Genomic DNA, 25,105 nt, shown 5'->3' on the forward strand with positions numbered 1-25,105 from the left:
TCTACGTAGTTCCACTCATATCCTTTCACCATCTTCTTAAGATCTAAAAACTGAAAGAAAACTAATTGCTAAAGACACATCTAAAATCAAACTCTAAAACCATTTACCCCTTTTTTTTTCAAGTGTGAGCTTTCACTTTACACCTGAATTATGATAAATAAATCTCTTAATCTATCTCAATAACTTCCAAGTGTGATTAAACTCTACACAAAGCAAGATATATTTAAAAAAACCTATCTAAATTACCTCCCAGTGTGAGTGTAACTCTACACATGGCAAGCAATCAAAATTCACTACTTCTCTAAATCTCTTCTAGGTGTAAGAATACCTCTACACAAAGAGAGAGATTATTGTTTAATCTACCTAAATTGCATGTAGTGTGAGTATTACTCTACACATGACAGACAATCATTAGATAAATCTAACCTAAGTTACTTCCAGGTGTGAACATAGTTCAAGACACAACAAGTAACTCTTAAAGTTAACTATCTAACTAAACTTACTTCTGAGTGTGAACATAGTTCACCACAAAGCAAATAACTGCTAACTTTAACTATCTTAAATCACCTCCAAGTGTGAGTTTTCTCTACACAAGGCAAGTAATCATTAACTATCTTACTTAATTTACCTCCTAGTGTAAGATATACTTCACACAGAGTAGATAACTCAAAACTCGAAAGCCTAAAAAATATATATATATCCAAAGCTCTAAATTTTTACTAAAAAAATTTATATGACTAAACTTAAATTGAATCTTTTATATTTTTCTTGATGTTGTAAAGCTCACCTATAGATGAGATAAGGGAAGAGAGCTCAATAGAATGAGAAAAGCAGTCCGTTTTGACGGTATATAAAGAGCTTTATTTCGATCAAAATACTATTTCGATCGAAATATTATTTTGATCAAAATTCTAAGAAATTATACGATAGGGTGGTTTTGCTGATGTGGCACTATATAGAGTCGAATAAAGATAGGTGTGGTATAATACGTCCATTTAAAGCATATTGTACGTACACCGTATAACGTACAATGCAACTTAGGTTACAAAGGGATTATACCCTTAATAGAGCTCCCGCCTTGCTTCACTCTCACCACCTCACACCCACCTTGTTGCATCAACTCCACACTATGAAATGCGTGTAGAAATGGCCTCCTTTTATAGGCCAAAAGGGCTGCCCTCTCTCATGAGAGGCAACCGTGTGTAGCCACCCTTGTGTGGACGAGTCCAAATCGAAAGGGTAGCATGGCCAAAGGATGGCTTGTACAAGAGTCTCTTGTCCTGATCAGTGAAGTTTTGGTCTCAACTGATCCAGAGATTCCCCGAATATGGACTACTGAGGTCAACGTCAAGGTGACATGGGACGAGCCGCAGGGACAAGGCATCGTTAGGAATATGGACATCACAATGCAAGAAAAGGTTATGAGATTTTGCCTTCTCAACTCAAACATCATGCAAAAGTGGCTAGAGAGGTATGAAGGGGAAAACCAACAACATTTGATAGATCGCCTTCAATTCAAGCGCAACCGTGCAACTAGAAATCTTCCTTTCCAGATCATCTTCAAAAATTGCCTGACTTTCCAACTGGGCAATGGTTAGATGCGACACTCTCAGAGGTAAAGATGAATGGAGTGTTGATTATTGAAGAGGAAGAGGAGATGTCAAGGGGTTGCGATTGGCATGTATATTTCACAACTTCCTTTTTGAGCTCCACATGAAGACTAGTTTGCTTTAATAACTTTTAGTCTGTTTCATTTTGTGGCTACAGTATCACAAATATGGAGCTTTGTGGTCACATGGGAAGCACTTCAGAGTGGAACGAATCAACGAACAAAGGGTCACTTTTGACAGTGGTGTTAGGGCAAGCTTCATCCAAGAAAGTAGGAGTAGTGCCAGGGATGAGAATACAGAGACTAGCCAGCTTGAATACTTTGGCTACATCCAAGACATCTTGAAGATTAGCTTTAGAAAGTTTGATATGTTTATATTTGATGTCAAGGGGTTCAAGTTATTACCAGCGGCCCTAATGCAACTGTGCGTAAATACAAGAGTGGATTGATTCAAGTGAACTCTAGGCGGGTGTGGACAGATGTGCAGGATACATTCGTACTTCCGTAGCATTGTGAAAAAGTTGTGTTCGTGCACGATCCACTATGAACAGAAAATGATGAGAATGATCTGTTTAAACCCTACTGGCTCTATGTCATTCAAGTTGCTCCACGTAGCAAGAAAGTGTGTGAAGGATTGTATGTTAAGGTCGAAGAGGTGATTCATGAACAAATCATAGGACCGACTCCAACTTTTTTAGATTTTGAGGTGGATGTCAGCATTGAGCAATTGTCTGAAGCTAAAGATGAGGTCTCAAACACTGAAGTTGATGTGGAGAGCGATGAAGAAGTAGAGTTCGATGACGAAGATGCAGAAGTACAGATTGAGATAGACCTCTTTGGTGCATCAGATCTCATAGAGGATGAGAGATTAACTAATGACTTTTGCTAGGAACCCTTTTGTAAATCTCTTTTTATTAGTCTACAATACACTTTAGATGTTGTCATTTGTGTAGCAGTTTTGTTGATTTGTTATTTATATTGATTAAGCATTTCTTATATGTAAACTAACGTATTTTTTGGATGTTGTTTGTGTATGATTAGCCATGGCCGATGACGATGAGCCATACTCTCCTAGTTTTAGTTTTCCTGTCACTCCAGTCGGCATGTCAGCCAAGCAGATGGGCTCGTTTTTGTCTCAGTTCACACCAGAGCAGATCGTGATGACACAGCACCTTTGGGCAGTAGATCCCTCTAAACCTACTACGGTAGATCCTACACCCGGGACTAGTGTGGTCCCTACACCGAGCGGCCCCACACCTCAGTCTAGTGTGTCCCCTACGCCTAGGACTCATGAGCCCCCTACACCAACGGGTGGTTCATCCTCGAGACGAGGTAGGCATTGTTTTGGAAGCAGTGGTTGCTGTGGTAGCGGTTCTACCGATGCGTCCACACCACCAAGAGAGCATCCACCACTCTCTTCAGTAGATAGTTCATCGATTAGCACACCACGTACACCTTGGGGATCACACGAGCATGATCCTAGCAAGGTGTACAAGAGCAGGGATAGGGCTGTTGTGGCAGATAGGGTTGGAAAGGCCATGCGACAGAGGATTTGACAACTCTGTACGATTCATTTTGGTCATTGTCGAAGCCATTCAGAGAGAGTACAGGCCGGCAGAGGGGTACGATTCAATCTCGAACAATTGGATTTTGAGCGTGGCGATGTCCACAATGTCACATGTTGGTCAGAGGAGAGAGACAGGTACGATGACGGTAGTCCCAAGTCGACATGGTTGGACACAGAGGAGTGGGCAGGGATTGCACGAGAGACACAAGACAATCCTGAGAGATTTCAACAGCAGAGAGATGCAGCCAGAGCATGTTTGGAGTCTGCTGGAGCGTCACATCTTGGGAGTGGAGTCTACAATACGCTTTGACATGAGTTTGTAAGTATTATACGTATGCTTTAAATTATTGATAATATATATGTGACTTGAAGATTTATCTAATGATTAAACCATAATTTTACAGGAAGTTGTCGTGAAGCACCTTACGACATGCCGAGAGGAGAAGTATGGGTACAAGCATGGACTTGTGGCCCTTTTGACCCAAGTGCAGGAGGAGGGAGAGGACGTCGACTGGGAGGCATTACCATGAGGGTCTTCTCACTCAGTGATTGTTTGCATATGTACAGTTTTGTAGTCCTTATGTTTATGGTTTATGGTTATGTTTATGGTATGGTACAGATGTTATGGTTAAGCTTTGACAGTCAACTTAAGATTATGGTTTTGCTATGATGGTATGGAAATCATGTGATGGTTATGGTTTTGCTATGATGGTATAGCAATCATGTGATGGTTATGGTTATGGTTATGGTTGTGCAATGATGGTATGGCTGTTATGGTTATGGTATGACAACCAAGTTATGGTATGGCATACAGGTTATGTTTATGGTTTTACAGTTTTCGACTCATGTTTTAATTATGGTAACAGGTTATGGTATGGCAAATAGGTTATGCTATTCTTACAATTTTGCTAATTCATATATTCGCTCTTTAGCGTCAGCTTGTAGGTGGAGTGCGGTTGCTTGTGCACTCTTCCTTTGGGCAGAGAGGGCTGTTTTCTTTTGCTGCAGTACGTGCAGCATTAGTTCCCAACCCTCTCTACCCAAAACAAATTTGCAGGTTTGGTTGTCGGTACAGAGTACGGTATGAGCGTCGGTACAGACTTCTAAAGAAGCCTCGGAATATACTATAGAAATATCGGTGCTTATTTTGTAGTCTATTCTGACGCGTATTTAAAGGATTATTCCGACGTTAAGTATACCGATGCTCATTCTGACATTACAATACCGGCGTTTCTTCCGAGGCCTATTTCAGTGCTTTTTAGTTTTAAAACTAACTTTATTTCGTTGGTACCTGCACCAATTTTTGTGCGACGTGTTGTAGTGCTTTTTCATATTTTTATTTTTATATTTTTATTAATATCAACCTATTTTTTTAAGTAACATTGGCTCTTCTCTCATTAGAAGAGCTCTTTTTTCTCTCTTCTAAAAGGCTCCTAAAAAGCCTCCAAAATGTCCTAATGAGGCATGTGTCTATATGCATGAAGTTGACATGAGGAAATAGATACTTGATAACATGGCAATGCTTTGGTCGACCCATAGGCTATACGCTTTCTATGGTGCACATTCCAAAGCACGGGAAGTCATTGATGATCTTTCCATCTCAAATGTAATCTCGTGGACTACATTGGCAACGGGATATGTTGAATAGGGGTATTGTCAAAGCTATTTTCAAAGAATGTGTCTTTGTGTGACTGCAAGTAGTCACTCTTGGAATGCATCCTCATGAGGGCATGTGACATCATGTAAGAAGTTGAGATCGTGGTGTGACGGAGGCCTAAGAGAGGGTTACCCATGAAAGAACATTGAAGACCAACCCAGTACCTTCACCTTGCACAACTACAAGCAATTGTAAATTTTTAACTACGGTTATGAGCTAGTCACTCTCATGGCGTCCCGCCTCCTACATCTTGAGATATCAATAATCAAACTGAAATTGTCCGTCTACATCTTCTACTTCTTTTGCTACCCGTCCCCCCCCCTCAGGACTAAGTGGCACTACGGTTATCAGCTAGTCACTCTCATGGCGGCCCGCCTCCTGCAGCCTGACATATGAATAATCAAACTCACATTGTCGTCTGCATCTTCTACTTCTTCTACTACTCGTCCCCCCCCCCCCCCCCTCCCCCTCAGGACTAAGTGGCACGGGCATGGAAGGGTGGGGTCTACAGCGGGGGCACTGTGGACCGTAGATCCCAGTGGTGGCGTCGAAAGTAAATTAAGGTACCCTAGATAAAAAGTAATCTAGGGTATCCTAATTTACTTTTGGTGCTTGCCCCTAATTTACATGTTTTAAGTAAATTAGGGCCCCCATGTTTCATAATGCACGCATGGCGTAGTGGTTAGGGTAGGCGCCTCGCGTGTGTGAGGTCCCGGGTTAAAACCCGATGCCGCAAAATGGGGATATCCTAGATTACTTCCGAAATGCTGGTACCCTATATTACTTTTTACTCTAGATTACTTTTGTAATCCACGGTACCCATATTTGAGATCTACGGCCCACAATGCCCCCGCCGTAGATCCCACCCTCCCATGCCCGTGCCACTTAGTCCTGAGCCCCCCCCCCCCAAATGGCATGGTTTTCTCCTTCATGGATAGCTATGCAAAAGGAGAGAAAACTGTGTGTGTTACTGGTGGAAGTGGCTTCATTGGTTCATGGATCGTTCTCTTCCTTCCTCAACGAGGCTACCGTGTGCGTGCCACTGTGCAGAACAAAGGCAAACGCTCCTTCACCATTTCATCGCTTATCCCTTCATTTTCCGTTTGTTTGTATGTTTGCACCGCTGCAGCTAATCATTTTTCAATGGGGCAGACGTCTAGTGTGCATGCATTATTTATACCGTTCCAGCTAATTATGAAGAACGCATGCTATTTTTGCAAATGGATGAGAAAGCATTAATCTCTTGCTATAGATCACAAACAAAGTCCCTCTCTAATTTCCCGCAGATGATGAGCAAGAGACCGGACATCTTCTCAAGTTTGAAGGATCAGACAAAAGGCTGGATCTGTTTCAAGCGTATCTTCTCGATTATCATGCCATTGCCACAGCTATAGGCAAGAGTGTTGGGGTTTTCCATGTTGCCTCTCCTTGCTTTTTGCACCGAGCCAAGGATCCACAGGTAAGGTATTCATGGTTTTCATTAAATCTTCAGCGGGCCATGACGCATTACATGGTGGCATGCTGAATTTCTTCCTCGATGGTAATTTTTGGTTGTGAAACGGAAGGAGCTTCTTGAACCAGCAAAGGAAGGCACATTGAATGTGCTGAAAGCTTCATAAAATGCTGGTGTAAAGCGAGTTGTGCTAACTTCCTCGGTCGCAGCAATGTACCCCAATCCTAGGCTCCAGCTTGGCAATGCCATTGTAGATGAGAACAATAGGACAAACATCAATTCTGCATTGAGAATGAAATTGATACCACTTAAGTGTTACATCACTAAATGTCATGGGTGATATTTATGGCGCAGGCTTGGTATGCTATATCAAAGATAATTGCAGAGGAAGCAGCTTGGAAGTTCTCAGGAACACAGGATTAGACGTGGTAGTAATTAACGTAGGCTATGTTCTTGGGAAGATGCTACAACCAAGATTGAATGCAAGTGCTGCTATTCTTTTGAACCTCCTTCAAGGTTATTGTTCTTGCATATATGTGGTTTCTTTCAATGTTCATCAAAGATGCCTTCTTTGCATGCATTCACTATAAGAGGAGTTGTCTATAACCTCTAACATTGCCGCGGAAAAACAAAGGAAAAAGAAGAGAGAAAAATTTACGTGGGCGGCAATAACCGCGGCTATGAACGCGGTAGTGGTTTATCAGCAATAAGCGCGGTAATAGTCGTGGAAATATACCCACTGCTATTACCGCATCAATTGCCGTTGTTATTATCGCATATATTACCGCTAAATGCCAATTCAAAAATAAAGGTGCTCATTAATTTGGGTGGCCCAAATGAGCACCTTTATTTTTGAGCTGCACATAAAACAATAAGACATCAATTGTTTTTTGGAAGAGTATAAAAAATATCAACGAGCTGAAATTGAATTTACTTTACCTTGACAATTAAAAATGTAGAAGATCAACTATTTAAAAAAGTTACAATAATCAAAACAATTGATACAAAATTACTTGTTTAAACTTACCGCTTGTAGTGGTCCAACCGCCGTGTCGAATTACTCGCAAGAATGTGGTTGTTTTCAAACAGCCATTACCAAGTATCAAATTCTGTATGTTGCTCCCAATACCTGACCATCTCTCTGGTTGGTCGAGAGAGAGTGACACTTTCCTAAGTTAGCAATAACAATACCAGATTATCAACTACAATCTTTATAATCAACGATCGAGGTTATAATTCAAATAATCTTACATATTTATCCTTCCAAGCTCGATTGCCTCCTCAGCCATAGTGCGTGGGAGTTTGTCTTGCCCGGGCCTCGCCTTGTCTTCTATATGATGAACTCGTCGCAGCTTGATCTCTCTTCTCTTGAATTGCTCACTCTTACTCCGCGTCTGCCATGTTGCCACCGCGGTAACTCCTGTTTGGATCTCTGACCTGGTTGGCTGCTCCGCGCCGCACACTGGACTGCTTGTTTTTTAGAAATGTCTTTATGTAGCCGTCCAACCATTGTTGTGAAAAACGTTAATCGGAGGGGTTTGGAAATCTAGCTAACAGAGCGTCCTCAATGTACCGTGCATGATCGGGCACTTGGTCTTTGAACTTTATTAAAAAATTCTTGCACGTTGAATGTATAAGAATTTGTAGATGGCGTCAAAATGCCCTGCCCTGTGCTGTGCCAAAATTAACCTCCCCGCCATATTTAACCCTGTAGTAGTGCTCATGCGTGTCTGGCACGGGTGCGTCAGTATCCTTGTCTTCTACGTTAGAGACGGCACGCTTTGAAAGTGGGGACTCCGTTCCCCTGCCACTACCAAAATATGCGAAACCACAAGATCCGCCGCCGCTTCGTCTCTCACGACGCTTGCTCCCCTGAGACGAGCGTCGACGCGTGTTGCCAGAGGAAGTCCGTCGACGATGTTCTCGTGAAGCCGGAGTGGAATGGAGTGGCATAGGACCGTGTGATGCCATGGGAGTAGGACCCTGCGATTACAGGGGAGTAGGACCCTGTGATGCAAGGGGAGTAGGACCGTGCGATGGAATAGAAGTGAGGCTCTATAGGTAAGGAGTCCCTCCCTAACTCCCCCATGGTGTAGTCTGTGGAGAAATGTCGTAGGTTACAAGCTGCTACGGAGTGTAGTGGCCAAACAAATCCTCCGTCGAACGAAGGTACTACTCTCGTAAAGGGATAGCCCACTGTAAGTCAGGATATATGATCGGTGGAGGAATCTGAGAAGGGTAGGTGTAGGATGTCCATGCCTGCAAATAACCAAAAAAAAAACTATGACACTCATGGTTTATGGTTAACTATGTAGAAACATTGTTTATTTCTTTGCTTGTTTAAAGAAGAGCCAACTGACTGCTCCTCACCAGCTGGTCTATCGTCGGATATCTACATTACAAAGAGCAATATAAGATTAAGCTTTCCATCCTACTCACTCATCTAAATATACATACACAAAGTATATTACCACACAAACACGTAGATACATATACATACTAGTAGACCTAAGTAGAGGCTAGTAGTGCCAAAGGTCAACTGCACCTCTTTAGATATCATCGCAATCTCAACCGTGGTAAAACCAAAGGTACGTTGTGGCATGAGTGGATCAATGACCGCAACGCCACGAGTAAAAAAGGATTATATCCAAGAGGAAGCGTCTAACCTTCAGATGCTATGCTCCCGTACTTAGTGCCTACATACATACATAAACAGATATATATGTTAAGGTTGTAAATGTAGCCATCGTTTTGTGTTGGTTGCACCTAAATTCAACGTCTAAGTGATCAATTGATCGTAACATTACAATTCTCTCCCAGAGGATATATATATTAGTACACAATTTATAGATACATACACATACTAGCAGACCTAAGTAGAGGCTAGTAGTGCCAAAGGTCAACTGCACCTCTTTAGATATCATCGCAGTCTCAACCGTGGTAAAATTAAACCAAAGGTACATTGCGGTAATCCATGCATGAGTGGATCAATGACCGCAACGCACGATTAAAAAAGGACTATACCCAAGAGGAAGCGGCTAACCTTCAGATGCTATGCTCCTGTACTTAGTGCCTACATACATGCATAAACAGATATATATGTACACACATATATATGTTAAGGTTGTAAATGTAGCCATCATTTTGTGTTGGATGCACCTAAATTCAACATCTAAGTGATCAATTGATCGTAACATTACAATTCTAATGTAATGCAATAAGTAATTCTATTTCTCTCACTGAGTCTCTCTCTCTCTCCATCCCAGAGTCATGTCTGTGCCTCCATGTAAAGCAAGCACTCTCAGAGATGAGAAGCCAAACATGGACGACATCTTCTGCCGAGGTATGGAGGTCTCGGCTAAGGTCATGGTGGCTTTGGACGGGCACCACTTTTTCGGGCTTTGCGTACGTCCACAAGAGCGACCCCAGGGACATCCACCATGTCCTAGAATGGCCTCGCAAACTGGGGCAGCCGCTTCATCCCGTTATTGCAAAACATAGATCAGCATGTTTTACAAGTGGAACCCATTGTCTTCTACCTACACCCTATAAGCTTGGGGATGGACTGCCCTTTGTTTTCTCTCTCTTTATTTCTCTACCTCTTTCCCTCTATCTCTCTCTTTCTCTCCCTCTTTCCCTCTCTTTCTCTATCTCTCTTTCTTTCTCTCCCTCTCTTTCTCTCTATCTCTATTCCTCTCTTTCTCTCCCTCTCTATCTACTCTCTCTCTTTCCCAATCCCTATTTTCCTCTATCTCTCTCTTTCTCTCCCTCTTTCCCTCTTTCCCTCTATCTCTCTCTTTATTTCTCCCTCTTTCCCTCTATCTCTCTTCTCTCTCTCCTCTCTCTCTCTCTCTCTCTCTCTCTCTCTCTCTCTCCCTCTCTTTCACTCTATCTCTCTCTTTCTCTCCCTCTTTCCCTCTCTCACTCTATCTCTCTCTGTTTCTTTCTCTCTTTTTCTCTCCCTCTTTCCCTCTATCTCTCTCTTTCTCTCCCTCTCTCCCTCTATCTCTCTTTCTTTCTCCCTCTCTTTCTCTCCCTCTTTCCCTCTATCTCTCTCTTTCTCTCCCTCTATCTCTCTCTCTTTTTTTCTCTACCTCTCTTTCTCTCTTTGTTTCTCTCCCTCTTTCCCTCTCTTTCTCTCCCTCTCTCTCTTTCCCTCTCCCTCTCTATCTACTCTCTCTCTTTCCCTATCCCTATTTCCCTCTTTCTTTCTCTCTTTCTCTATCCCTATTTTCCTCTATCTACTCTCTCTCTCTCTCTCTTTCTCTCCCTCTTTCCCTCTCTCTCTCTCTCTCTCTCTCTCTCTCTCTCTCTCTCTCTTTCTTTCCCTCTCTCCCTCTTTCCCTCTCTCCCTCTCTCTCTTTCCCTCTCCCTGTATCTACTCTCTCTTTTTCCCTATCCCTATTTCCCTCTTTCTCTCTCTCTTTCCCTATCCCTATTTCCCTCTATCTACTCTCTCTTTTTCCCTCTCTCCCTCTCTACCTACTCTCTCTCTTTCCCTATCCCTATTTCCCTCTTTCTCTCTCTCTTTCCCTATCCCTATTTACCTCTATCTCTCTCTTTCTCTCCCTCTATCTACTCTCTCTCTTTCCCTCTCTTCTCTCTTTCTCTCCCTCTTTCTATCTCTCTCTCTTTCCCTATCACTCTCTCCCTCTATCCCTATCCCTATTTCCCTCCATCTCCCTCTTTCTCTCTCTCTTTCCCTATCCCTATTTCCCTCTATCTCTCTCTTTCTCTCCCTCTATCTACTCTCTCTCTCTCTCTCTCTCTCTCTCTCTCTCTCTCTCTTTCCCTCTCTCCCTCTCTTTCCCTCTCTATCTACTCTCTCTCTCTCTCTTTCCCTCTCTCCCTCTCTATCTACCTCTCTCTTTCTCTCCCTCTATCTCTCTGTCCCCCTATCCCCCTATTTCTATCTCCCTATCTCTCTCCCTCTTTCCCTAACATGGACTCCCTCTATCCCTATCCCTATCTCTTTCCCTCTTTTCCTCTCTCTCTCTCTCTCTCTCTCTCTCTCTCTCTCTCTCTCTCTCTCTCTCTCTCTAGCATTTCTCTCCCTCTTTATCTATTTCTCTCTCTCTATCTAACATTTACCTCTCTTTATCTAACATTTCTCTCACTCTCTTTATCTATTTCTCTCCCTCTCTTTAAATCTCTCTCTCTCTCTCTCTCTCTCTCTCTCTCTCTCTCTCTTCATTTATCTCTTTCTCTCTCTCTCTCTCTCTATTTCATTTAACACTATCCAAAAAATCATTTCCAAAACGTGCATGACAAAGCAATCATTTCCAAACGTGCGTAGCAAAGCAACCATTTTTTAACGTGCTTAGCAAAGCAACCATTTCAAAAAATCTATGCAAAACAATCATTTCCTAATGAACGAGATATGTTATAATGGATTCTCTATTTTCTCTATTTTATTATTTATGTGTGTGTGTGTGTGTGTGTGTGTAGTAGAAAACCAAAGGGGAAAGAGGGAGGATATGCTTTTGTGTTTACCTCTTCTTTGTAGTGCGGTTGTAGGTTGAGCGTCCAAAGAAGATGGCGGAATACCCCCTTCCCGAAACTTGGACGAAACCCTCTTCGACGAAACTTGAGAAGCTTGGAGAAGGAGAGAGGGGAAAGGGAGAGGGGGGGGGGGGGGGGGGGAAGCTTGTTGAAGGAGAGAGAGGGTAGGGAGATTAAAAGCAGGTCTATCGTGGAGCTTCTCGCGTGGCATGCAAACCATCATTCAAATGATGGAATGATGGATGTCCCTGTCGATTCACTTGGATGGAGGCATATCGAAACTCAATGGCTAGAGTTTGGGCTGGAGCCTCAACACTTGAGGCTTGGGTTAGCAAGTGATGGTGTCAACCCCTTCGGCACTAAGTCTACTTTATGGAGCACTTGGCCTGTGTTGATCATCAACTACAATATTCCATCGTGGGAGACAACTAAGAAGGGTAATATCCTTCTTTCCTTGCTTGTGCCAGGGAAGTACAAAGTGTCAAATATTGACATTTACCTCGAGCCCCTCATCAAGGAGTTGGACTTATGGAGAGGCATTTTTGTTGTCAATGTCTCACTTGCAAAGGGGGGGGGGGGGGGGGGGGGGGGGGGGGAGAGGCTCGTGAGGGAAATCCTTATGTGGACTATGCACGACTATCCTGGTCTCGGAGAGATTTCTGGTAAACCCCTATCCTCTCTCTTTCCCTCATTCCCTCTCTCCCTTTAGCTCACTTTAGTTCACTCGTCTCTCTAACCATATGATATGTATGTAGGGTTTTCCACATCGGACCACAATGCATGTCCTACTTGCGAGCCATCATTGGTGACAGAGAGGCCAGATTCCTTGTGCAAGGTAACCTATCCAAACAAACATCATTTATTACCCCAAGGGCATATCAAGCACAAGGATCCAACAAATGGGAAGGCTCCACTGCTCACAATGGCAGATTGGGCAACCATTTGGGAGGAACCAATCTGGCTTTGTGTCCTCCACCAAAAGTTATGTCAAGGTATTCCATATTTTTAAGGCTTCCATATTGTAAGGACTTAAAAATACAACACCTCACCTCTTGGATCCCATGCACATATTCAAAAATGTAGCCCAAACACTATGGGACCACATTATTGGCAAGAAGGACTCTTTGGGTGCGAGGGAGGATTTGAGGCTTTTTAAACGTCTCCCCACCTCTGCCACTCCACGGCGTGCCCCAAATGGAAAGATTGTGCTTCCTAAAGCACCATGGATGATAGAAAAAGAAGACTTAGACAAGGTGAAGGGTACCAACACCTCTATTTGCACACCAACAGGATACATGAGGTCGCTAAAGGGAGCTTTCACAAAATCGAAGAAGGGTGGAAACGTTCAATTGTATGGGTTGAAGTCCCATGATTGGCACAAGATGCTTCAGGTAATCTTCATACTCCCTATTCTATCTATAGTTTGTGTGTATGACTATCACTCACTTTCCCTTTTCCTGATTCACATTGTAGTTCATTCTGCCGGTGAGTATGTGTATATGTCGGGACAAGAAATTCAGGGACACTATTTTCAAATTAGGAGAGCTAGTAAGGTACACCACAAGACTCCACTCAACTACACCTTTTTTATGTACACAATAATTTCAACTAGCACTTAGTGTATCTTGTGTGTTTTCTTGCAGATTTGTGAGCTCCAAGGAAATCAAAATAGATGCTATCCCTGCTGCTCAAACACTTGCAACAGAAACTGTGTGTGCCATTGAAGATGCATTTCCTCGATCGGTCCTTCTTAGTCAAATTCACCTCTTGGTTCATGTGGTGGAGGAGATAGCTATATGTAGAGTAGTGCACGCATGATGGATGTTCTTCTTAGAGAGGTTTTAAAACACTCTCAAATATTTTGTGCGGCTACGGTCTCAACCAAAGGCATGTATGGCCAAAGGGTGGATTGTTCAAGAGGCATTTGTTTACATATGAGAGTATTTGGCACAAGTTGATCCTTCAATGCCTCGCATGTGGTCAGACAAGGAAGATTCAAGGATGACTTCACACTTGACAAGTGGAAAGGGAAAACTACTTAACATGGATATGAATCTATCCCGAGTGGTCGATAACTTTTACATTCTCAATGCAAAGATTATGACCAAGTGGGTGGACTTGTGGACAGTGGCAAAGTCCAGGCGTTTTCAAGAGAGGGAAGCATGGAAACAAGCACATGGAGGAAGGAGGGCACCCCCAGTGCCTAGACACCTTGCATGTTTCCCATATCTCATTAGTGTAGAGTGGATTCATGAGAGAATGACCGAGGCAAAAGCGCGCGGAGAAGACAGCACCAACAAAGAATGGGAGTATGCACGAGGCTGTGTACCAAAGATAGAGTACTCATATACCTAACCATATTGTCTCGCTATTTCTTGAAATTATCTTTAATATGTATTTGATAAATTAATATATTTTTCTATTTTCTAGTGCCTTTCCTTTAACTCTATGTGATCAAAGGGTCGTCACTTTCATATGCACCACATTGACGAGCGTAGAACCACCATGGATTATGCCATCATGGGCAACTTTGACACAGACGGTGATGAAGCTAGGTAATGTGGAACTATTGAAAGAATACTAAAGGTTAATTTTAGAACCTTTCATAGCTTCATCTTCGAGTGCAAGTGGTTTGCAAATGTGTCTAGATGACATGAGAATGGCCTCTACATGGTGGACTCTAGTGTGCATTACACAAGAAGGTATGACAATTTAGTTTTATCGTGCAATTGTGAGCAGGTGAGTGACATGTACCTTTTTTATTCTTATTTACTTGTTGTAGCGTTAGTTATACCAATGTTACTCACTTTGAGCTTCTATTTTATAGGTCATCTATATCCCAGCAATCCACCAACCAAAACTTTGGTTCATAATTCGCGTAACACCTCGTGGGAGAACCATTTTTTCCACTAATGAAGTGGAGACTATCTTCGACCCTCTTCCACCTCCGACTTTGGATGAGGTGGAAATAGAGGAGAGGGAGGTCGATGAATCAAGTCCAGCGGCAGCAAGTCTTAGCGAGGATGATTGTCATGATGATGAAGATGATGAGATGGAGGATGACGAACTCGAAGATGATGAAGCTGGCAATGCATCCACAAAGGACAATTCCGTTTCTCTCTTTATTGATTTAGGAGCCATGGGCTTAGAATTGGATAATGCTTCATGTAGAGATCTTTTGGAAGATGATTCATAAACATTTTGCAGTTCTGAAGTTCTTTGATCGTGTAGTCCATTCACCTCTCTCTCCCTCCTCTTCCTCTCTTTAGATTTGAAAATATGCTCAATTATGTTAATCAATTGACAATGATTATTTTAGTTGTAACCAAGGGTAATCTTAGGCCAGGTTCAGACGAGGCTAGAAGAATCTACCGCCGCCTCGTCTGAACGGTGTTGGAGGAAGAAGAGTGAAAAACCGAGAGAGGTGGAGAGAGGCTGGCAGCTCTTCCGAGGGGGGGGGTACCGGAAGAAAAATGGCGGGCCCGGAGGAAGATGATACCTGATGCAGCAAATAGGCTTTTGTCACCCAACTTAGATGCCCCTGTGGGAAGCATTTCCGCTGCAGCGTTTGAACCGGGCCTTATATCCCCCGTCTCCTTCTCTCCCCTCTTTCTCTTTCTCTTTCTCTCTCTCTCTCTTTCTTTCTCTTCTTTTTTATATTTGAAAATTATATACAATACTCTTTAATTTTTATTGAGAGGAGGAAAACACCAAAATTTGAATGGGGGGGGGGGAGTTAATCCAGAATTTAAAAGTTTAGGCCCTAAATTTGGGCAGCGGATACTCGGGGGGTTCACCGTTCAGTGCCTCCCTATATAACGTGCGTTCGCGGGGTATTTTAAAAACCCCTCTTTTAACATGTTTGAATGAATAAAATGACCCCTTATTTTAAGATTTTTTTCAAAATTGAATATTAAAACCCCTTATTTTAATGCATCTCTGTTAATTGCCTAAATATTTTTTATTCTAAAACCCCTCCTTTCAAACTCACGTTATACATTAACGTAATTACGTAGTGCACCCCCCGAGAGCGGATATAACAACGGTAATGAGCGCGGTAATAACAGCGGATAAAGTCGCGGTAATACTTTAAACACCAAAAAAAAAACCCGCCCTCCTCTCTCTTGTTTCTCTCATTGAATTTACACCTTCTCTCTATAAAATGCGGTAAGACAGCACGGTAAACACTTGGAGATTTTCATAGTGATTGCGGTAAGGCTCACTCAGTTGGTTCATCTCTTCTCTACAGGTGCATCAGACCCACGAACGTTTAATTGGATTGGGATTGTCAATGTGAAAGATGTCGCCAGAGCTCACATTCTGTTGTTCGAGACTCCAAATGCTAACGGAAGACATCTGTGCACATCTGCTATCACATGTTTTAGTGACTTTGCTAAGAAGGTTGCACAATTGTACCCACAGTGTAATGTCTGCACGTGCATGGGTTCCTGTTGTTGGCATAGATAACTCTGTTATAATTACATATATGATACGAGATTCTGACACTGCAGATGTAGCAATTCTGGAAATTACTTGAACGTCTTTGGGGTTATATTTGTACCAACTATTATGTGACACACATATCTGTCTTTGTCTCACTGCACACACCTAATTACTGAAACACCACGGGCCTGAAATTGTGGATACCTAGGAGGGTTGGAAACATCCGCATAGAGCAAAAAAAGCCAAAGCCATATTTGAGGCAAGCCAGTTCCATGTAGGCCTTCTCTCATACAATCAGCTCTAGAAGAGAGAAAAGATTCTAAGTTTTATACTTGGGAGATGTGAGGAGTATTCTTTTATAAAGTATTGTATCCAAGTAATAGAGGTATTCATTTTTGGGCTAATTTCTTCATGACATAGCAGAGACGTGCCATTGATAATACTATGGTAGAGTGTTTCTAAAGTGTTACTTGATTGGCCACAAGAAGAGCCCTTCTACGTCTAGCTCCTTCTTCCTTAACACTAATCTCTTTGCTGCATAATAACCATGCTTATGTGTGTGTTGCTTGCATTAACCTATGCTTGAGAATGCCTACTCTCTCTTTCTATGCATTCCATGGTCACTCTTTCAAAGCAAAGTGTGTGTGCAACAATTAGGAGTGTGTACATTGTGAGACCACGAGGTACTATGCACATCAGCAAAAGATGCAGTTCCCTTTTTCGCGTGCTGAGATAGGCAATTGGGTTCCATTTCCTTGGAATCCTATCTAAGTCAGTTTCCAAGTTATGGGATTTTAAACATCTTGGAATTTCTGTACGTCTCAGTGTGACATTAAGGCACATTATGTTTGTTGGTGCCTAGACTTAATTTATCTACCTTTTATCGGCCCACAATACCTTGGAAAAGTTCGGCATGAGGATTCACAACAATTGGCCTTGGTGGGCTACAATTCAACGTATTCAGTTGAACTGGCCAGACTTGATATTGAAATAGGAAAAAATGAGGTAATCTTTTTGAAAGTAGATAGCAGAAAAATGGTTTGGATTTTTGAGTTGAACACCTTTTTGTTGCGATCCATGTTCGGTGATAATGCTGTTGCATTGCTGGAGCTAGTGTTAATGCCAGAATCTTGTTATTAACATCATAATATTGGTGGTATATTGATGCAGGGTCATGTAAAAGTAACTTATTACTTTATTAAGTGTGGACTTCTTTCCACCTACCTCTATTCCCTAATTCCCACATGGACCCCTTCCACCTACGTAAGTCTCAACATGTGTCTATTCCCACCAACCTATAATTCACATGTGATGGATAATCCTCACTACCTCAACTTGTATATAAATCCCATTAGCTGATAGATGAGCCAGGGCTACAAGCTTCTAGATTGTATTAACCTGTCAGTACCTATCTTTAGTTAGAGCTCCTAGATTATTAGTTTTGACCACCAAAAACCTTGGCTAAGGTATAAAAGCCAATTTTTATATGTTAATTTTAAGTTTTGGATAATGAAATACACAGTGTGAGCTAACGACGCTCACTTCTCTCCTTATCGCGCTTCATATTGTCTCCCCGGTTGTCACATTGCAGTCGCGTTTGTTGCATTGCAACCGTAGGTAAGAGCTCTACGTATTGACGTAAACATTTCACAGTATTTTGTAGACTTTGGTAGCGTCAATCTGCGGCCTAATTTCATCATAAGTAAGAATTTACACTTCAAAATCAAAAACTAAACATAGGCGGAGTATTGGGGTATCATTGCTAAGCATTTAGGTGCATTCTGGGTCGAAAACGACTAGGTCAAAAATCCACTGCTATTCATAATAGCGATTTTGGCACTTGACCTAAAGTGGGATTTGAGACCATAATGATGTGTGCTTAGGTCTTATAAACATGTCTTAGAAGTTTCGTTACGTTTGGATGTCATTTAATGCTGTAACCGATGTGATTTATTTACCGATGAGCGATTGGCTTTTGGTGATTTCAGTCACTTGAGTGTAGCTTGAGTTAGATGCGAGTTGTTTGTTGTTTTTCGAGAGGTTGACAACCTTTTGTAGCCTCTATGCACTAGTCGAGTCAGCTTTGTCCCATGGATTGACAATTTAATCGTGGTTCTCGCTAAATCTGCAATAAGATAGGAGTGAGGTTAGACACCCGTCCCACAACTACCCCTTAGCATATAGTTTTCTTGAAAAACAAAGTGTGAATATGTCCAAGAATGACCATCAACACGTATTGTGTGATTTAGTAAGCACATATATGGTCATACCACAAAAATGTGCTCATATATGCACGCCTAATGCTATAGAGAAAATGGGAGATCCACGCAGGGCGGAACCTCTAGCTCTTAGGGACATCCATGCTGTTTGAAATGCTTACTGCATCTATACACCGTGCTATGGATTAGTCTATGCGAGTGGAAGTTTATCAAAAACTCAACTCAATCTTCACACTAAAACATGTAGTGCTTACAAAATACCCATATGTAAGGGCAAGACTCTTGCTTGACCATGAACATCGATGGGAAGTCCATTGGCTAGATCTGTTTAAGTTGGAGAACAATCATCCAAGGAATACCAATAGTTGGGTCTTACCCGAGATCTGACAATGAGTCTTAGCCAGTGTGTGTGACTCAGCCCTTATGGCAATTAGTATTCAATCGACAAACCGATGAAGACTAATTTGGATGGCGTCTTGCCACTTTCTAGCTGAGTTAAAGCATCTTGGCTCAGGATGACTCACGAGAAAAACATGTATCAAAAGATTCTTAAAAAAGTTTTCATTATTCTTCGAGAGAAATAAGAGAGAGAAAGAAGAAGAGCATGCTGGGATGAGGAACTTTCCTTAAGTTACTAGAGTGTGTACCCAATTTGTGTGCTCTTACGCATCTTATGCTTGACTTGCAGCTTATCCTATAAGCATTCCACAGTTTTCCGGTATAACGCTCTCTCATCAAGAGAGCCTGTTAACAGAAAAACACAAAACACATCCTGACCCACCTACCTTGCAGGGGTCGTGATTGGATGAGGATGACTTAGCATTGGCACTTTGCCTACTATGAATCGAGTTTGAGTTTTAGGTTCTTTTTAGTGTTGTTGTACGTTGACAGCCACCAAAAAGCATGTTAAACAATCCAGAACGTATCTTGTTCGTGATAGAGTGTCTGGTGTTATAGCGGAAGTGTATTTCATGAGGCAATAGAATTGAATCCACCTAGCTAGCATGCCGTGCATGCAAAATTTTAAGCCCTTGGCAAGAGTGATGGCCTCAAACATGAGAGCCAAAATCATACATGCCTGGCACAGTCTAGACTGGTAGGGATTCTGTGAAGTGATATTCCCTATTTTGCCAGTGTCCCAAACTTATCTGCCAATGCCCTTGATTCCAAGTCAATGGGCAATACCTTGGCACAAGTGAGAAGCCTTGCTACGTGTAAAATTGTCAAAGCACTTTGCTTTGCAAAAAAACAAGTAGTTTCCAAGCAAAGGTGTAAACATTGAAAAAATAAGCAGAGCTTAAAATTGGCTAACCTGGACGTTGCTATAACTAGTTGTCCCGAGATTTTGTGGAAAAAAACTCGCTCAAAGATGGCTGATAGCCATATCTACTGCACGAGTGGTAGCTGTCGTATGTACATATACGTCACGTGTATCATATACGACCGTCGGGCACAAAATGAATTAACCTGCAAAAATTTCGCCATATCCTTCCCAAGGTGTATGCTCATAGCATATGCCAAACGTGGGAAGTCTCAACGCAAGATGCAGAAATGGAAGCCTTGCTTCACATAAGTTCATCAAATAGATGAGACAAGAATGTAACTTGAGTGCTCATAGCTAACAGATTCTCTTGTTGACACACATATGTCCAAGCACAAAAGGATCGACCTTGTCAAAATTTCATAGAGAATCGGCCATGCCGAGTTTTTCTACTTACTGAGAATTATGAGATTGCTCAATACTAAGAGAGATAGCGTCTACAGCTGAGCGGTCAGATGTCAGCTATTGCCCAACACTGCTTGATCGAAGAAACATTTGCTCGACAAGTTGCCATTGTGAAAATTCATGTGATGGTATAGGTGGTGGTCAACATTGGAGTCAGCTCATAGCTGTGAATGCAATGTTTTTCCACTATGCTTCATGTAGTTATGTTGCCTGCTTTCCTCCTCCTCTAGGTAACACAACGAGGAGATATGAAAATGAATAGTCGGGCTCGTGTAATGTAACTCATGGGAGACAGCTTGCCTAGGAGCCTTGCCCCAACAAACTTGTTGTACAACATCGGTGCTGGGAAAAGATACTGAAAATAGGGGCCTTGCCCGTGGGTAAGTGCCCTTGCATGGTCAAGCTAGGGCACTAAAAAAAAAAATGAAAAAAAAAATTGTAGCTTGCATGGCGGCAACAGACAACGCGAGCCAAGAAGAAGACAAGGCCAGCGCTACAGACCTTCTCCGAGCAAGGTGATGTGACGAAAGTTATCCCCCACTACAGTGCAAATCCAACCATGTGATTTGCATGAGAAATCGAGCAGGTCAAGCGGCCCCCCTTCTCTATGCAAGCCCTCCTTCACGTGCAACTTTTGTCGATTGTTCTTGGCTTTGCAGGGGCGGTTTCCTGCACGTCCTCGACCATCCTCCTCCTTTGCATGCCTTCACGCACTCATCAAATCCGCCATGGGCTCCGTGCCTTGTTCCTTCCTTACGACGAGAGAGAGAGAGAGAGAGAGGAACCATGCCGAGCCTTGCTCGCTCCTCCATGCCTCTCCTTCTCCCCTGAGCTCTGATACCAATGTAAAACCCTGGGACTGTCCGACCTCGATCCTCCGCCCAACCTCCCTTTATAGGCCTTGCCCCTAGGATCCCATCTCCAGTAGAGCAGCCGGCCCTTGGCTCCTCCAGGGTGGCCCTTGGCCTGACATCAAAGATGGCCAATGGCTGACAAAGCATGAACTTCTCCAATAATACCAAATTTCAAAAGGTTATGCACAATATATCTTAGGGAAAATGGGGATTATGAAACCTAAAGTCCCAAGATTCTTCAAAGGGCAACCATTTTCTGCAACAAGGATCTACAGATTCATTTACAACTCCAGATGTGCTCAAACCAAAATGGACCACTCTGGTTGAAAAATTGATTTCCAGATCGAGGATTTCTTGGAATGTCCACCGATGGGCTTATAGATTCAAATGCTTGTGGGCTTATCCTTTATCTACCAAGCAAAGTTGCCTCGTGTGGTTAATTAATCCTTGAATCTAATGCTGTGGGCTTATCCTTTATCTACCAAGCAAAGTTGCCTCGTGTGGTTAATTAATCCTTCAACAAGGTTTATGAATAGGTGCAAAAGCCAAGAAGTTTGGTATCTCTGATGGAGTTTGCTACAAGTGTAATCTTCAAGAGGAAAGAAACTCTTGCTCAACTGTCCTCGCAACTTCCAATTCAGAAGGGAATTACAAGTAGCGTGTTCCAAATTTCATGGAAGTCTATTCTGCTTGGGGAATGTAAACTTATGGACATCCCTCTTTGGACTTGTCTCAGAAGTGCATACATCTGGCATGCATGGAATGAGAGAAATAAGGTGGTACGTACTACTACGGATTACCTTCCTGATCGTCATGAAGGAGATCAAATCTCATATAAAGGAAGCCTGTCATATAAGTACCACTGAGATTCAAAAATCTGTATGTTGGCAAAAATGGAGAAAGTGTACTTCTTCCAGATTGTATCTAAGATACTTGATTATATGGAATGGGTTCAGCAGATGTAGGCAAATCCCTTTCCTAGTATCTTATTTCACAGGACAAGATAACCCCTATCCTACCTTAGGGGCACTTATAACTCATTTCCTTTTATTTTAATTCAGTTATTTTCTCTTTAAAAAAGAAAAGAAGACTCAATCCGAGTGCAGAGCTAACAAAGCAGACAACATCAGTAAAGCCGAATGCAGACGACATCTGTAAAGCAGGTGCAAACAAGCAAAAGATGAAAGAGACTGGAGCGTATCAAAAAGCCTGGAGTAGGAGTGGGCTCAGCAGTACCCAACAAAGGTTCCCGAGTAGCGAAATAGTGATGGAGATGCGGGGTATCGATCCCCGTACCTCTCGCATGCTAAGCGAGCGCTCTACCATCTGAGCTACATCCCCGGGTTGGCAAAAACACTGATATAATTACTACTATAACGTTTATAAAGTAATTATGGAACTCACACATGGGCGCTTTCAGTTGCTTATCATTTCAAGTGTCCTACTGTAAAAGAACAGTTTTATGGAAAGTGCTTGTCCTTTAAAAAAATACCTGATACTTCTCTTCTCATTGCTATGTTCTTTAATCCATGCTTGTCAAGCAAAGGAACTAATTAATATGCTTATTGAAGGCAACAATATCATTACACAATGTTGAAGTACACAACTACAGGTTCTGAGATCTGATGTTCCGTGCTTCATGCTTCAAGGTGCCCCTTTTCTTGCAAGCTTAGTACTGCATCCTTGATAGCCTTTCTTCTGGTGTAAACATGAATCCAAGATCCAACAGCCTCTTTGAAGGGTTCACCATGCAAATAAAATCAGGGTGTGTGTCTTCCTTGAACTCTGAGAACTTAGAGATTAACTTAAATGTGATTAATATCACTGTTAATTAATATGCTAATGTCAAGACATAAGAGAGTGCAAGATAGAAATAGAGCAATGACAAAGATTGCACTTGAATGGAGAAAGAACACCTTGTTACAAATGAGAGCAGCTAATGGGATTCATATACAAGTTGAGGGAGTGAGGATTATCCATCACATGTGAATTATAGGTTGGTGGGAATAGACACATGTTGAGACTTACATAGGTGGAAGGGGTCCATGTGGGAATTAGGGAATAGAGGTAGGTGGAAAGAAGTCCACACGTAATAAAGTAATAAGTTACTTTTACATCCCCCCTTAAGAGTGGACTTCGCGTTGTAACGCATTGAGATTGATGAACAACAAAGCTTTGTGAAGCAGTCATGTCGTAGATACATGTTATCCCCCCTCAATGAGAAGTTCATCCAGTAGGGATCAAACTCAACTTATGAGATGAAGCTGTTTGTTTAGTGGCGGGCACAGACTTGGTGAGAAAGTTTGCCCAGTTTTCTGCAGATGGAACATATGCTAGCTTGATAAATCCATTTACGACTAATTCTTTCAAGAGATGAAAGCTTATCTTAATGTGTTTTATCTTGGATGAGAAGGACAGTGATTCTGTAAGTGCGATAGTAGACTGATTATCACAAAAAAGAGTGATTGGATCAGTAGGGATATTGAAGGGTAGCTTCAATTCGTTGATCAATTCAAAGATCCAAAGAGCCTCGCGGGAGGCAAGAGCAGCAGCAAGGTATTCCGCTTCAGGAGAAGAACTTGCAATAGAAGATTGTCTTTTGGTTTGCCAAGAGATAGGACCACCAGCCAAAGTGAATACATAGTCCCCCTGTAGAAAAACATCGAGGGTTAGTTGGCATCAACATATCCTGAAATAGAGATGGGGCTAGAGGGGTCGTAGTAGAAAGTGAGGGCATAGTGTTGAGTGGTGCGTAAGTAGCGAAGGGTGCGCTTTGTAGCTTGCTTGTGCACTTTACAGGGCTTTGACATAGAGCAAGAGAGGATATGGCCCGCGTAGCAAAGATTGAAATGGGTACAAGAGATAAGATAATGTAATTGTCCGCAGAATTTTGGGAAATGAAATGATGGGCAGTAGAGTGCATCAGTGTGAGTGTAATCATGAAATTCAGGAGCAAGCTTGTGCTTAACAGGCAAAGGGGTAAACTCAGGGGTTGAAGCAGACATACCGTAGAAGAGGAGGAGTTCTTCAATGTATTTGGATTGGGATAATTGAATAAATTTACGTGTTGGATCTCTTATGACTTCAATGCCGAGAAAATAAGTCATAGGTCCTTTGTCGATTACTGAGAATTCATGCCAGATGCAATCAATTGCTTGTAGCAACATGTACTCTGATGTGCCAAGAAGAGGAATGTCATCCACAAAGAGGCCTAAGATAGCCATAGAGGTCTACCATATGTAGACATTGTAGTCTGCCATAAGACGTTCCCAGCCACATTTGAGCAAGTGGTGCATGCGGATGTACCACTCTCGCGCAGACTGTTATAAGCCATAAATAGGGTTATGCAATTTACATACATAATCAGGGTGGTGAGGGTCTTCAAAATGAGGAGGTTGTAGCATATAGATAAGCTCTTGGAGCAAGCCATGTAAGAAGGCATTTTTTATATCAAGATGATGTAAAAGAAGATTAAACTTAGCAGCAAGTGCAATAAGAAGCCAAAATGCAGTCATACCCAGTACTGGCGAATAGGTGTCGAAGTAATCCACACCTTGTTGTTGAGTGAAGCTGCGAGCGACAAGGCGTGCCTTGTAGCGATCGACTGATCCGTTGGGGTGGTATTTCTTCTTTAATAGCCATTTGCTAGAGACAATGTTATGAGTCTTAGGAGGGGGCACAAGCTCCCAAGTGCTAGCTTCTTTGAGGGCTTGGAGTTCATCCGATATGGTGGCATGCCACTCCTTGCTCTCGCTAGAAGAGAGGGCATTGAGAACAGAGAGGGGAAGGGCATCTTCAAGAGGCTCTAGTGGATGTTCAAGAATCATTTCATCACTGAGGACAACAGAGAAATTGGTGGCTTCATAGATCTCGCGAAGAGAGCGGGTGCAGCCATGCGAGCTAGAGGCGGCTTGGTCCAAGTGTATAGCCGAAGTGTGTTGCGATGGCAAGGTGGCAGAAGTAGAGCTATGGGGCTTGACTTCGTCGACATCTACTGGGATGGGAGTACCTGGCAAGGCTTCTTGGGAGTTGCATAAAAAAGATGACAATTATGAAGGTGAGACCGGTAGCGAAG

At 42.4% G+C, this 25,105-nt stretch overlaps 1 non-coding gene and 1 pseudogene across 1 annotated transcript; one reads left to right on the top strand and one right to left on the bottom strand.

The window, feature by feature from the left end:
- Positions 1 to 5,763: 5,763 nt before the first annotated feature.
- Positions 5,764 to 17,371, top strand: LOC147429456 (phenylacetaldehyde reductase-like; annotated as a pseudogene).
- A 4,927-nt stretch (positions 17,372 to 22,298) lies between these two features.
- TRNAA-AGC (transfer RNA alanine (anticodon AGC)) lies at positions 22,299 to 22,371 on the bottom strand. The gene has a single exon. It is a non-coding gene; the product is annotated as a tRNA-Ala (tRNA).
- Positions 22,372 to 25,105: the final 2,734 nt, after the last annotated feature.

Source organism: Adiantum capillus-veneris, chromosome 22, assembly GCF_014529385.1.
Source record: "Adiantum capillus-veneris isolate H3 chromosome 22, ASM1452938v2, whole genome shotgun sequence".
Lineage (NCBI taxonomy): Eukaryota > Viridiplantae > Streptophyta > Polypodiopsida > Polypodiales > Pteridaceae > Adiantum > Adiantum capillus-veneris.